Here is a 14,579-nt window from a genome sequence, read left to right as displayed (position 1 = left end):
TCACCAGCTCTCCCCCACTTGGGGTCCTGACCCGCACCAACTGCTGCACGCAGTCGATCACTGCCCCATTAGGGCTGAGCCAATCCATGCCTATAATCACCTTGCTCCCACGCAATGGAATGGGAACCAAGTCTACCAAGTAGGGCTCCTCAAATAACCTCAGCACACAATCTCGAAATACCATCGATGCCCGCACCGAACGGTCGTCTACAATCTTTACCTCTAGAGGGCAATCCAACATGCCCGAAGACTCGGAAAATCTCTTGCTAAGTGTAAGAGACACAAATGATCGGGAAGCGCCGGAGTCAAACAACACCAGAATTGGGATGCCGGTCACATGGAATGATCCTAAACAGAGCACATATCAATAACACAATCACAACAAAAAAAAGATCAGAGGGAAAGAATCATACCCGTCACCACATCAGGTGCAGCGCGTGCCTCCTCGGCTGTCAGCTGAAATGCTCGGCTCCACACCACTGGAGCCTCTGTCTTGACCTTCCGGCCATCTATAACCCGTGCCGTCGCTGAGACCGGCGCTGCTGCTGACACTGCTGTCAATCTCGGGAAATTGGCCCTTTTGTGGCCCCTCTGATTGCAATGGAAGAAAATCAGGTCTGTCATCTGTACTGCAGGGGCAGGGGCAGTACAATCCCTGCCAAAATGCCCCACCTTGCCACACTTATAGCAGCCCGAACCTGGCCCTGTGCGACAAGCTCCCTCGTGTGACCGACCGCATTTCCCACAGTGGTCCCATCCTGCCTGGCCTTTCGGCCTACCATCAGATCCCTTGGGCTTCTTCCCCAAATCCCCGGTCGTCAGCCCCTCCACTGCCTTCCTCTTCTGGACGTGCTCCAAATCAATCTCCCTCGCCCTAGCCCTGACAATCATGGAATCCAAGGTAGGTCAAGCTGAAAAAACTAACATGCTCCCGAATGTCAGCTCGTAGCATGTCATGGTAGCGGGTCCTCCACATATCCTCATCACCCGCATACTGGGGCACCAGCAATGCCCTCTCCCGAAACTTGGCGGTGATCTTCGCCACAGTCTCCGTAGTCTGCCTCATATCCAAAAACTCCCTGGCCAGCCGTTGAAGTTCCACAGCTGGCTCAAACTCCACCCTAAATCTGGTCACAAGGTCCGACCAAGTCATAGCCTTAACAGCCGAGGCTCCCAATGAGTCACCAACAGACTCCCACCAATCTTTAGCCCTGTCTCGCAAGCATCCTGTTGCACATCTCACCTTCGACCCCTCTGGGCAGAAGCTCGTCAGCTGCGCAGACTCAATGTATGCGATCCATCTCCTAGAAGCAATGGGGTCTTTCACCCCATGGAAATCCGACGCACCACTTCCACGAAAGTCCTTAAAGGACAGTATGTACGTACCCACTTGGTTAGACACCGTATCACTCCTGAATGATCGGAGACGATCCTCCATTAGCTCAACAGTCCCCTCCTTGATTGACCCGAAGATGATAAGGGTCGACTCAAGGATGCCTCTCGTGATCTCAGACGCGATGAACTCGCGTAGCCCGTCATCAACCTACTCGGATCCAGAACTCGAGCCTGATCCTGATCCTGATCCGGAAACTCCTGCTCCAAGTCGTGTTGTCACCATACTGAAAACACACGCATAAAGTCAAGATCATATATATATACTCAAGAGATCTAACACATTCTCTGAGGTTCCCGGTTTCATCTAAGCCCTCCTTGGTTCGAGTACGGGTCCTCTGCTTTCAGTAGTACAGGCCTATACTACCTTCCACATCTACCCGTGCTTTCCTCAAGCATTTCTTTGACTTCACCAAGTCCCTTTACCAATACCCTTTCCACTAACCTCATCCTAGGCTTCCCTAGGGCACTCTCCGACCTACCCTCTGCCAGGAGCCCCTACCATTTCCACCTAACTAACTTGCAGGTACTCATGTCATCTCTTGACTAGCCGAGTTGTATGAACAACTCGTGGAGTTACTCTTCATCCTATGAACACGTTCTGTCCTCGACTCGCCGAGTTGATGAACAACTCGCTGAGTTCCATGAAGATTGTCTTGGACTCGTCGAGTCCGTTCATGCACTCGCCGAGTACCATGAATTCCTAGAGCACTTTGCTTAGTACAGAACGTTGGGTCACTCCCCGGGACTCCTAAAACCCTTCCACACTCAACTGGTCCTTATGACCCTCACTGATAAGGGACCAAAACCCTTGGACTCACCGAGTCCATGAATGGACTCGCCGAGTCTATCACATCCCTTACTAAGAACTTCGATTTCTGATGTACAACACTTAACCAAATGATAGATACAGGCCCCTAAACTCGATCTAGCACATAAAGTTACAAACTTTACGTGCATGCATCGGACATTAGAGCTTAAAAGGCTCTAAAATGGTTCTTTTGTTACATGGGGCCTTCCTTGGTTCAAAAAGCAACCTAGATCTGACTTGTGACTCATAAAATGACATGATATAGAAGCCCAAACCCCTAACCATGTTTGCAAACATGGTTGGCCACCAAAAATGGCTTATAAAAGCCCTAAACCACCTCAAAGAGGGATCTAACAAATGAATGAGCAAGGTTGAAACTTTATACCTTCCAAAGACTGCAAATGATGAACCAAACTCGAATCCTTCAGTCCCCACTTGATCCTTCTATGCTCTTCCTTCTTCCTTGAGGTCAAAACTCACAAGAATCACTCAAAAAGCCTTAGATCTTCTCAAAAATGGCTAGGGTTGCTATGAGGAGTGTTTGGGAGCATAAAGGGGGAAAGGAGGTTGCATAAGGTCGTTTAAATAGGGTGCAAACCCCTGGATTAGGGTTTTTGTCCAAACAGCGGCTACTCGCTGAGTCCGCAGCTTAAACCCCGTGCCTCATCCCGCTTCTACTCGGTGAGTCAGTCCTTCAATTTGCCGAGTCCAAGGCTAAAATACAAAAATAAATGAAGATTTAATGACAGAATACATACCAAGAACCAGGTGCTATAAATACGTACCAGCCACGACATCAGGTACTGTGTGAACCTCTTACGTTGTCAGCTGGAAAGCTTTCCTACGAGCCCTCAGAGCCTCGGCCTTCACCGACCGATTATCAATAACACGTAAAGGAGCAGGAGTGGAAACCTGGACTGATCCCTGAACAAGTTGAGGGCACTCAGCCTTCCGATGGCCGGTCTGATTGTAGTGGAATCAAATTGCAAATCCCTTGGGGCAATCCTTTGCAATATGCCCCTATTTGCCACATTGGTAGCAAATCCCCGCCCGACAAGATCCCTTATAACTATTTCCGCACTTTCCATAACTGTGGCCCTTCTGGCCTCCTGATCTCAAATTAGCGGGCTTAGCCCGCTTTGCTGCCGACTACAACTGCGCCGGTCTCCGATCTCTTCCCTGAGACTCCGCCTCTTCCATGCCCCGAGTCTCTAGCTCGATCTCCCTTCTCCTGGCATTTGCCTGAATCTCGACAAATGTCCGATAAGACGAGTTTGCAACGAACTCTCGTATATCCCTCTTCAGAATGCTCAAATACCAGCTCATGCATGTCTGCTCATGGCAGAACAATGCCCTCTCATGAAACATCTTTGTAACCTCCATCGCTGGCTCTGTCTTCTGCTTGAGAGATAGAAACTCCTAGGCCAACCGTTCCCTCTACACCGTGGGAACATACTCATCTCGGAACATCAACGTAAACAACTCCCATGTCACTGCAGTATGCTCTGCATGAGTAAAACTGGTTGTCACAAATTTCCACCAGTCCTTCGCTCCCAAGTGAAGCTGGTTCAACGCGAACCGAACCCTCAAATGCTATGGGCATGAACAAGTGTAAAAACATCCTCAACATCAGAGATCCACCTCATAGCAGCAATAGGATCCTGTGTCCCATCAAACTATGGTGGTCGTGTTGCTGAACTCCCGAAACAGCAACGAGTCACCTCCCTATGGCCTGGCAGTAGCGATAGCTGCAGTGGCTGCAGCAACAGCCGCCTCAGTAACAGCAACATATCGCTCATCAAATTTCTCGATCAGGGTGGTCTTAATAGACCCAAACATCTCAGGAATCGCCTCTCGAATGGTTGTGGCCACCTCCTCGTGAATCATCCTGTGAAATCTCATCATCACTAGTCCCACTGCTCTCGGGGCTGTGGTGTGTACCCACCATGATGTCTATGAAGCATAACACAAAAATCGTTAGAGACTCGCTCGAGTATACTCACACTTGACTACTCATCCCCACTTGCTTCCTGGCATCCCAAAGATTCTTACTTGGGTTGCCCACAGATCCGGTGCTTTCAGTAGTGCGGTCCCAATACTACCTTCCACACCAACCTATAGTCACCCTAAGTCCTCCTCTTAGGATCCCAATTCACAAGTACTCTATCTCTCACGAATAACAATCTACTCTCTCAGTAAACCCCTCACAAGCTCATCTAGGTATCTCTTCTAGATTTCCTCTCGACTCAAAACTCTCTCTAGGTGATTCCTGCTAGATATTCTCATTCGTCTCATACTCAAAGCACATAACAGATACTAGCAACTCCTAGGCTAAGGCATCACAAATCAGGCATCTCTATGAAATACCTAGCCTATCCTCTAGCATGCATAACTAATATCAAATAACACAAAAAGTAAGGGCATTTTGTGAAATCATCGTTCGGGCTGTGGCTGATTGTACACACTGCTCCAACTCGTTTTCTCGTAAACTCTTTCTTATTTTAGAAAAATCATTTTTTTGAATTTTTTTCTCAAATCCCCAGTTTGAGTTCAGACACACCCGAAAGTGCATCTGAATCCCTCAAACCAAGGCTCTAATACCAACTTGTAACACCGTAAATTTTCAAACAATTTTTTCCATTTTAAAACACAATTGTCTCATTTCCAAAATCACAAAAATCCCACAAACATCAACTTATCAAAACACGTGTACCAAAACTGTTTATAACACAAATCCAGGATCCTCTAAAAACATATCTCCAACTCAGGTGTGTGTACAATCAAGCCGATGCCTTCCCGTGATCCTGAGAGGTACCTAAAACACATAACACATAACACGGTAAGAAAGAAGCTTAGTGAGTTCCCCAAAATACCACACTTATCACATTAGCCACTCGAGGATTACTCAATACGACCCTCCGGTCAAAGTGTCTCAAAGGAGACCCTCCGGTCCCACAACTCGGGTGGACCCTCTGGTCCTTACTCAATAAGCTCATAATAATAATACTCAACATAAATCACAAAGACATAATGCAAAATATCACAATACACATGTAAGCACATAAGATACCTCGGTCACACAAATATATCATTCATGGTAAGTATAGTGAGAAGACTCACCTCGTAAGAAATCAGATAACCTCAAACTCAAATTACCAGTCTAGCCTCCACCTAACACATATGATATGTATCCCTAATTAATAACGGCTCTCAAAGAAGATAGAGTTACCCTTCTACAAACTTAAAGAAGGGTAAAAGACCAATTTACCCCTCCATGGCCTTAATAGTCCACAAATTGACCAAACCCTAAAAGTCAACCAAAAGTCAATGGCAGCGCGTACAAGCTCTCTACACTGGGCGTACTCCAACGCCATGCATGCATCAGGGTTTCCCGAACCTACGTTGCGCGTACTGGGATTATGCTCTGTGTACGCCCCAACTTTGCTCTTCCAACACGTTTGGTTTTAATCAGTTAAGACCTTAGCTCATAGCACAGATTTGGACTCGGTAAAGGCTCTTACTCTATAAAGTCTATGACTTTAAGCCTTTACATGGCTGATAAAGTCACAAACACCCAAAAATATAATTCTCTTATCTGAAAATGCTCATATCTCATGCATGGGTTGATTCACACGTCTAAGTCTCGATTTTTATGACATTATACCACTAAAGACACTCAAAGGAGTTTATCATAGTCTCTAGAGCTCAATATCTCATAAAGCATCCAACTTTGGGACCAAAACCCTAAAATGATCTAACATGATGCACAAATCAAAAGAGTGAGAAATCTTTGAGCTTTATACCTCAGAATGAAGCTCTAAACTCAGATAAGCTCAGATCCAAAGACTGGAATCCCACTCCTTCTTCTTCAAGGCTCTTCCTTCACTCCAAGGTAACACAAGATCACTCAATAGCTCATAAATGGACACACAGGCTCAATAGACGAGTATTTAGGGTTTGAGAGGGTTGTTTGTTTGAGGATGGTGGCCAGGAATGAGGCAATCATACCCTTTGTATAGGGACACACCCCAAATTAGGGGTTTCACTATGGGCCTAGTACACCCCGTGTACTCTCTAATACATCCAACGTACTATGTGGCTTCTGTCAAAAACACGCATATGAGTATGCTGAGCATACACACCCGTACGCCCCGCGTACTCATTTACCACCTTTTCTCATATAAGGGCGAAACTTGACAATTACCAAAAGAACAAGGGATTATGAGGTATACATGTTCTTGGGATGTTACACTATGAGATGGATTTTTGATATCGAGGGATGTTTCTATACATGTCCAAGCTCCAAGGACCTGAAAGTTCGATTTGCGCTGAACAAGCGTCGCTTGGGAGCGAAGGACTGGTGGAAATTTGTGATGACTGATTACTCTCCTGCAGACCATGCAATAGTGACATGGACGAGGTTCACGCAGCTATTCCAATATGAGTAAGTTCCCTAGGTGGAGAGGGAGTGGTTGGCCTAGAAGTTTCTGCTCTCAATCAGAAGATAGAAACCATGACACTGATTACGAGGATGTTTCATGAGCGGGCGTTGTTTTACCTCGAGCACGTGTTTACGGAGCAGGCCCGTTTGAACTCATACTTGAGCATATGGAGGCGAGATATTTGTGAGTTCATGGCAAACTCTTAATATCAGACATTGGCTGAGCTAAAGACCAATGCCATGAGGTGGGAGATTGAGCTAGAGTTTCAGACTAGAGAGAAGGAGGAGTCGCAGGGTAGAGATAAGAGACCAGTACAATCGCAGCCGACGACCAAGCAGGCTTAGCCTACTGATTCGAGAGTAGGAGGCGAGAAGGGCCACACTTCAGGAAAGTGCGGCAAGAGTCATGAGAGATCTTTCCGAGCAGGGATTTGCCACAAATATGGCAAGGAGGGGCATATAGCGAATGACCGCCCCAAGGGATTTGAGGTTTGCTTTCATTGCAACTAGACCGGCCACCGAATAGCTCACTCAGGGACCAGCCTAGGCTTCCGCTCCTACTACTTTGCACGTTACTGATCGTCGGCCGGTGAAGGCTGAAGTCCGGAGAGCTTGTGGAAGATCTTTCCAGCTGACTGTGGAGGAGATCCACGTAGCACCTTACATTGTTGATGGTACGTATCTCCTTGCCTACGTTATTTTAGGATTTTTTTATGCTTATTCTGTGTTGCATATAGATACTTTTCTTGTGACTTTTGTGCCTCCCTTGGTGTTATTTGACTTGGATGCGAGTCGATCTTTCGTGTCCTTATCCTTTAGCCGTCACATTAGTGTTAGAAGGGAGGCATTGAGTCGATTGCTGAGGGTTTCTATAGCTGACGAGCATGCGGTTTTTTCCACTGATGTATTTCGAGGATGTGTATTAGATATTTTCTGTGTTGAGTTTTCGATAGATTTGGTGCCGATAACAACGGGTGATGTATGTGTCATAGTGGGCATGGATTGGTGGAGTCGGTTTGGAGATGAGATTGATTGTGAGCGTCAGATGGCGACCATACGAGAACCTAGTGGGGGAGTACTTAGTGTGTATGGCAAAGGAACCAGATCTGGATTAGATTTCTGCTATGCTGCCAGGGCAAGGCAGAGTCTACAGCAGGGGTGCATGGGCTTTTTAGCATATGTGACGGATACGAGAGTTGCCACTGAGAGGTCGAGTTCTATCTCCAATGTTCCGATAGTGTGTGAGTTCCAAGATGTTTTCCCCAAGGAATTGTCGGGTGTGCCTCCCGAGAGGCAGGTGGAGTTCCGGATCGATTTGATTCTGGGTGAGGCGCCTATTGCCAAGGCACCTTATCGCCTTGTGCCGACCGAGATGCAGGAGTTATCCTCGCAGCTTTGGGAGCGGCTAGGAAAGGGTTTTATTAGACCGAGTACCTCACCGTGGGGAGCACCGATCCTTTTTGTCAAGAAAAAGGATGGTTAACTCTGGATATGCATTGACTACCGGGAGTTGAACAAGACGACGATCAAGAACCGTTATCCGCTACCGATGATCGATGATCTGTTTAATCAGTTGCAGGGGGCGTCTTGGTTTTTCAAGATTGATTTGAGATATGGGTATCATCATATGAAAGTTTGCGAGGAGGATATCCAGAAGACGGCCTTTCAGACTCGTCATGGGCACTACGAGTTTGTGGTGATGCCTTTCGCACTCACCAATGCACCGGCAACGTTCATGGACCTCATGAACCAGGTGTGCAAGCCCATGTTGGACCGGTCGGTAATCATGTTCATCGACGACATTTTGGTGTACTTGAGGTCTAAGGAACTGCACAACAAGCATCTTCGGGAGATTCTTGGTGTATTGAGGATGGAGATGCTTTATGCCAAGTTCTCGAAGTCTGATTTCTAGTTACGATAGGTCCAATTCTTGAGGTACCTTGTTAACCAGAAGTGGATTTTGGTCGACCTGGCCAAGATTGAGACAGTCATGCGATGGGAGGTGCCGAGATCCCCATCCGAGATCAGGAGTTTTCTGGGCCTAGAAGGTTACTATAAGAGGTTTATAAGAGATTTCTCCAAAATTGCCGTTCGTCTCACCAGATTGACCAGGAAGGGTTTTACTTTTGTTTGGGGGCCTGAGCTACAGGCATCATTCGAGACTCTTCGCCAGAAATTATACGAATCTCCAGTGTTAGCCCTTCCTGAGAGAGTGGAGGATTTCGTAGTCTACTATGATGCATATTTATCAGGGATGGGTGCCATGTTGATGCATAGGGGACACGTGATAGCATATGCATTGAGGCACCTGAAGCCTCACGAGACGAGGTATCCCACCCACGATTTGGAGTTGGGGGAGGTGGTGTTCGCCCTCAAGATTTGGCGCCACTATCTTTATGGTTTCCGATGTACCATATACACGGACCATAAGAGCATGAAGTACCTTATGGATCATCCCAACCTGGATATGAGTTAGAGGAGGTGGTTGGATGTAGTGAAAGAATATGGTTGTGAGATTTTGTATCACCCTGGCAAGGCTAATGTAGTAGTTGATGCCCTGAGTCATAAAGCAGTGAGTGCTCTGATCCGAGACGTGTGCATGAGGATGACGATGATGACTCCACTCTTAGATACCATCCGAGAGGCCAGATTGGTGGCCATGAGACTAGAGAACCATAAGAGAGAGCAGGTTCGGGCAGATTTCTGAGTTTGAGACGGATATTCTGGGGCTTATGACCTTCCGTTGGCGGATATAGCTGCCATATACGGGTGGAGCTCGACGTATTTTGATGAAGGAGGACCATCGGTCGAGATTCTCGATCCATCCGGGGGCCTCCACGATGTATTTGGACTGGAAAATAGATTATTGGTGGCCCTGTATGAAGAGAGATATGTCATGGGTAGTCAAGAGATGTTTGACCTGTTGTCAGGTCAAGGCGGATCACCGGCGTCCCATGGCCAGTTACAGCCTTTGGAGATTCCCCTGTGGAACTGGTAACAGATCTCCATGGATTCCATTACCGAGTTACCGAAGACTACGCGAGGTGTCAATGTGATATGGGTGATTATAGATCAGTTGACGAAGAGTGCTCACTTCCAAACTACAAGTGAGAGCTCTTCTGCAGAGAAATTGGACAAGATCTACGTTCGAGACGTGGTGGCACGACATGGGGAGCCAACATCGATAGTTTCAGATTGAGATGATGTGTTTTACTTCCAGCTTCTGGAAGAAATTTCATGAAGAGTTGGGTACCCGGTTGCATTTCAGCACCGCTTACCACCCACAAACAGACAGGGGGAGCGAGCGGACGATTAAGACGGTCGAGGACATGCTATGTGCATGTATTATGGACTTCGGTGGAAGTTGGGACACCTACTTGCCTTTGGCTAAGTTTTCATACAAAAGCAACCATCACTCCAGTATCGGTATGCCTCCCTTTGAGATTTTATACGCGAGGAGGTGCCGGACTCCCATAAGTTGGGGAGAGGTAGGATAGAGAGTGATGGGGAATTCAGGTTGACGATCTCCTGAAGTACATTGAGAAGTTGATAGCGATATTGGATAGGAAGGTGAAGTTATTGAGGAATAAAGAGGTGCCCTTGGTTTAGATTCAGTGGCAGCATCGGAAGGGATCCAATTGGACATGAGAGTCGGAGTGCAAGATGCGGGAACAATACCCAAAGTCTTTTCCAGAGGATGAGTGCGAGGGCAAAGTTTGATTCTAGTGGGGGAGAATTGTAACATCCTGACTCCCAGGTATAATATTTAATTATTTTTATATTCATTTTTTCCGAGCAACTCCACAAGTTGGAGGCCCCAACTCACCAAGTAGATATTTAAAACGGCCACGTGATTTTTAGAGTCTACTCAACAAGTTGGAGGACCCCAACTCGATGAGTAGGAGCTGTGTGTGAAAACACTAATGTTCAGGGTTTGTACCCTGTTTAAAAGACCTTAAGCCTTAATTTCCGCCTCCCTTATCACCTTAACACACTAAGAGAAACCGTAATCGATCTATATTCATATGATAGAGAGAGAGAGAGAGGCTAAGATTGTATGTTTTAGTGCATTTTTGGAAGGTGATTGAGGAGAAAAAGGCTTGGAACGAGAAGAATCCCATGGATCAAGTGTTCTTTCAGTGCTAGCTGCTATTTGGAGGTAAAATGCTATCACCTTGATCATTGTTTGGTTAGATCTCTTAACTAGGGAGTTTATGGCCATTTCCATCTTTTCATTGGGTCCTTAAGTTGTTTGAGCTTTTCGTGGAGTTAAGACTTCAGATCTGGAAAGTATGAGATCCCTTGGGCCTGGAGATTCAAGCTTTATCAAGTTATTAGCCAGCTTTCATGCATTAAACCCTCTATAGAGCTTGTCTTGGCATTTTGATTCCTAGATGCCATGCATGGACGTAAAGCTTGCAGCTTTACGTGATACTTCAGCCTTAGAAGGCGAGATGTAGAGTATGGGGCCTTTGTTTTGCTTAAAAACGTCTGAATGATAGAATGGACTAATGGGACTCGATGAGTTGATGAGCCAACTCGACGAGTTGGCTAGGGTTTTCCTCGGTAGTCTGGACCAGTTACAACTCGGCGAGTTGGTGAGACAACTCGACGAGTTGAGTTGGAATTGCCCGCTATTACAGAGAAAACGAAGGAACTCAACGAGTCGCATAGATGCACTCAACTAGTTGGGTTAACATGGACTGTTGACTCGAGTGTTAACTTCCGTTGACCTTTAGGGTTTGGTCAAGATATGGATTATGGAGACCATGGAGGGGTAAAATGGTCTTTCACCCTTTCCGAGAGTTAGAAAAGTGTTTAGCCTAGCATCTTTAGAGTTGTTGTTATAAAGTGTTAATTAGAAATGATTATGATATGTAGGAGGAGTCTAGACCGATCGTTGAGTACGAGACCTACTTGCTTACGTACGAGGTGAGTCTTCTCACTATACTTACATGAGTGGTAATACTGTGTGATCGGAGGGTATTATATGCTTATACTGAGTTATGTGATATCATGCATCTTTCTTTGTGATATATGCTATATATTATTTTGTGCCTTATTGACATAGGACCAGAGGCTCCAACTCGAGTTGGGAGACCGAAAGGTCTTCATTGAGACACATTAACTAGAGGGTCCTTATCAAGATATACCCATGAGAGGCTAATTATTTGCATGTGGTATTTTGGAGAACTCACTAAGCTTTGTGCTTTACAGTTTTGTGTGAAATGTGTTTCAGGAACATGGGAAGGTGCCGGCTTGATTGTACACACTAGCTAGAGATGTAATTTTGAGGATCCTGGGATATTATCAAACATTTTGTGGTCTTGTGTTTTGAATAACTTATACATTTGCGTTTTGCGAAATGTGAGATTGTGTTTTATATAGTTTTGAAAATGAAAAAAAATATATATTTTAAAAATTAGAGTGTTACATTACTGGTGGCCTTGCACGAAGCGGGATATAGCATGGTACCTCGAGAGATGCCTGACTTGCAGGAAGGTCAAGGCAGAGCATCAGAGGCCTCACAGAAAGGAGCAGCCATTAGATATCATTATGTGGAAGTTGGAGGATATTACTATGTATTTCATCACGAAACTTCCCAGGACCACACGGGGAGTGAATTCGATTTGGTTCATCGTTGATCGGTTGACCAAGAGTGCCAATTTCATTCCGATCTAGGAGAGCGTTTGGGCTGAGAAGCTGGCCGACATCTACATCAGGGAGATAGTAGCTTGACATAGAGTGCCAGTCTCTGTGATTTCTGACAGAGATGTGCGGTTTGCTTCCAGATTCTGGAAGAAGTTTCAAGACGAGTTGGGTACTCGTCGGCACTTTAGCACGGCTTTTCACCCGCATACGGATGGTCAGATCGAGTGGACCATCCAAACTCTAGAGGATATGTTGCGGGCATGCGTCCAGGTCGGGGTTATAGTTCTCCTGAAGGTGTCACCATGTAAAGGTGTCCTCTGGTTCAGGAAGCGAGGCAAGTTGGGCCCCAGGTACATTGGTCCTTTCAGGTTTGTAGCCTAGGTGGGCAAGGTGGCGTATAGGTTGGATCTCCCATTCGTGCTTAGTCAGATCCACAACACCTTTCATGTCTCCCAGCTGCAGAAGTGCTTGGTAGATGACTCCGGGGTGGTGCCTCTAGAGTACATTTAGGTGGATGATAGCCTGAAGTACATCGAGCGGCCAGTATCCATCCTCGACAGGAAGACAAAGGATCTGAGGAACAAGAAGGTTGAGTAAGTAAAGGTGCAACGGCAGCATCGCAAGGACTCAGAATGGACCTAGGAGTCGGAGGACAAGATGAGGGAGCACTACCCGAGCTTTTCTAGACACAGCAGACTTCGAGGACGAAGTCTAAAATAAGTGGCGGAGATTTGTATTGCCCGGATCTTGGTATGTATTTTAAATTAAACCATTCATTTTTGCAAAGGGACTCGACGAGTTGGAGTCCCCAAACTCGTCGAGTAGAAACGGATTTTGGACGCAGGACTTGAATTCTACTCGGCGAGTTGAGAAGCCTCAACTCGACGAGTAGGGCTGCCAGAGTGAAACCCTAATTTTCATGGTTTTCACCCTATTTAAGAAACTTAACAATTTATTGTGACCTCCTTCATAGCCTCCCTCAGTCCAACAAAACCCTAATTCGTGATCTTGATCCTTTTGAGTTTATGTGAGTAAAAAGAGGGTGATTCTTTGGTATTTCCTTGAAGAAGTGGAAGCTAGAAGTGCTTGGTTGAAGGAATAAGCTATGGATCCAAAAGTAGAGTTGCATTTATGGTTCACGTAAGGTATAAAGCTCTTACCTTGCTTATTGAGTGTTTAGATCTAGTTTTAGGGCTTTTCCTCCGTGTTTTAGTTCAATAATGGTGGCCTTTGGGATTCGGATATCCCTTGTGGAAAGAAACTTCAGATCTAGAGCAACTGAGGGACTCCATGGCATAAAGGTGCCAACTTTATGGCCATGGGAGTCCCATGCAAATTGTGAACCACCTTTTAGGGCCTTTTCAGGTAAATAATCCATGCATGGATGTAAAATTAGTAACTTAACGTGATATATCGACCCTAGGAGACCAGATTCATGGTTTGGAAGCATTTAAACTGACTGGAAACGACTGTATGGATTTAGACTATGGGGGACTCGACGAGTTGTTCATACAACCTGGCGAGTTGGTTCGTGGTTCCCCAACCTTTTTTTTATTGGCCAAACTCGTCGAGTCTAGGAGATGACTCAGCGAGTTGGATATGTTCTTGGGTTTGAAGATTGAAGAACTCAATGAGTTCAAGGAGGAACTCGGCGAGTTGTGAGCGAAATGTCCCGACAGTGTATGAAGGGGAACTCGACGAGTTCATGAAAGAATTCAACGAGTAGGATCAAGATTTCCAGAGTTTCATGGATTAAGGAACTTGGCGAGATGATGGACCAACTCGGCGAGTTGAGTCAACAAGGATGTTGACTTTGACTAGGATGTTGACTTTGACAAAGATGTTGACTTTGACTATGACCTTTGACCATAGTTGATCCTTAAAGGGGTTATGAGTATGAAAGAGTAATTAAAAGAGATTTTATATGTAGGAGTTTGAGGAGAATTGATCCCAGAGCCGAGGATAGTTTAGCTACTTCAAGACATTGAGGTGAGTTACCTTCCAGTAGAAGTAGGTCGAAGGCACCAATGTCAGCCCACTAGTAAGAGCTATAGTATAGATGATTGTCTTTGTTATAATTATCTAGGATGTCACTATCTATTATGATTTATGTGCTAGTATGCTATGATGTTATGTGATAGTGGTAGGAGGGGTAGGACAGACCCTAATACCGGTCGATAGGGTGAGGCAGTATGTCAACACCCGGATAAGCTAGGCAGTTTATGAATTATAGGTTTCTGAACTAGGATGTGATGTGGTAGAAGTAGGGGTTGAAATAGTCCC

Source organism: Lactuca serriola, chromosome 7 (assembly GCF_051521515.1).
Source record: "Lactuca serriola cultivar US96UC23 chromosome 7, Lser_US96UC23_V15, whole genome shotgun sequence".
In the NCBI taxonomy this organism is placed as follows: domain Eukaryota; kingdom Viridiplantae; phylum Streptophyta; class Magnoliopsida; order Asterales; family Asteraceae; genus Lactuca; species Lactuca serriola.
This window is presented reverse-complemented; position numbering follows the sequence as displayed.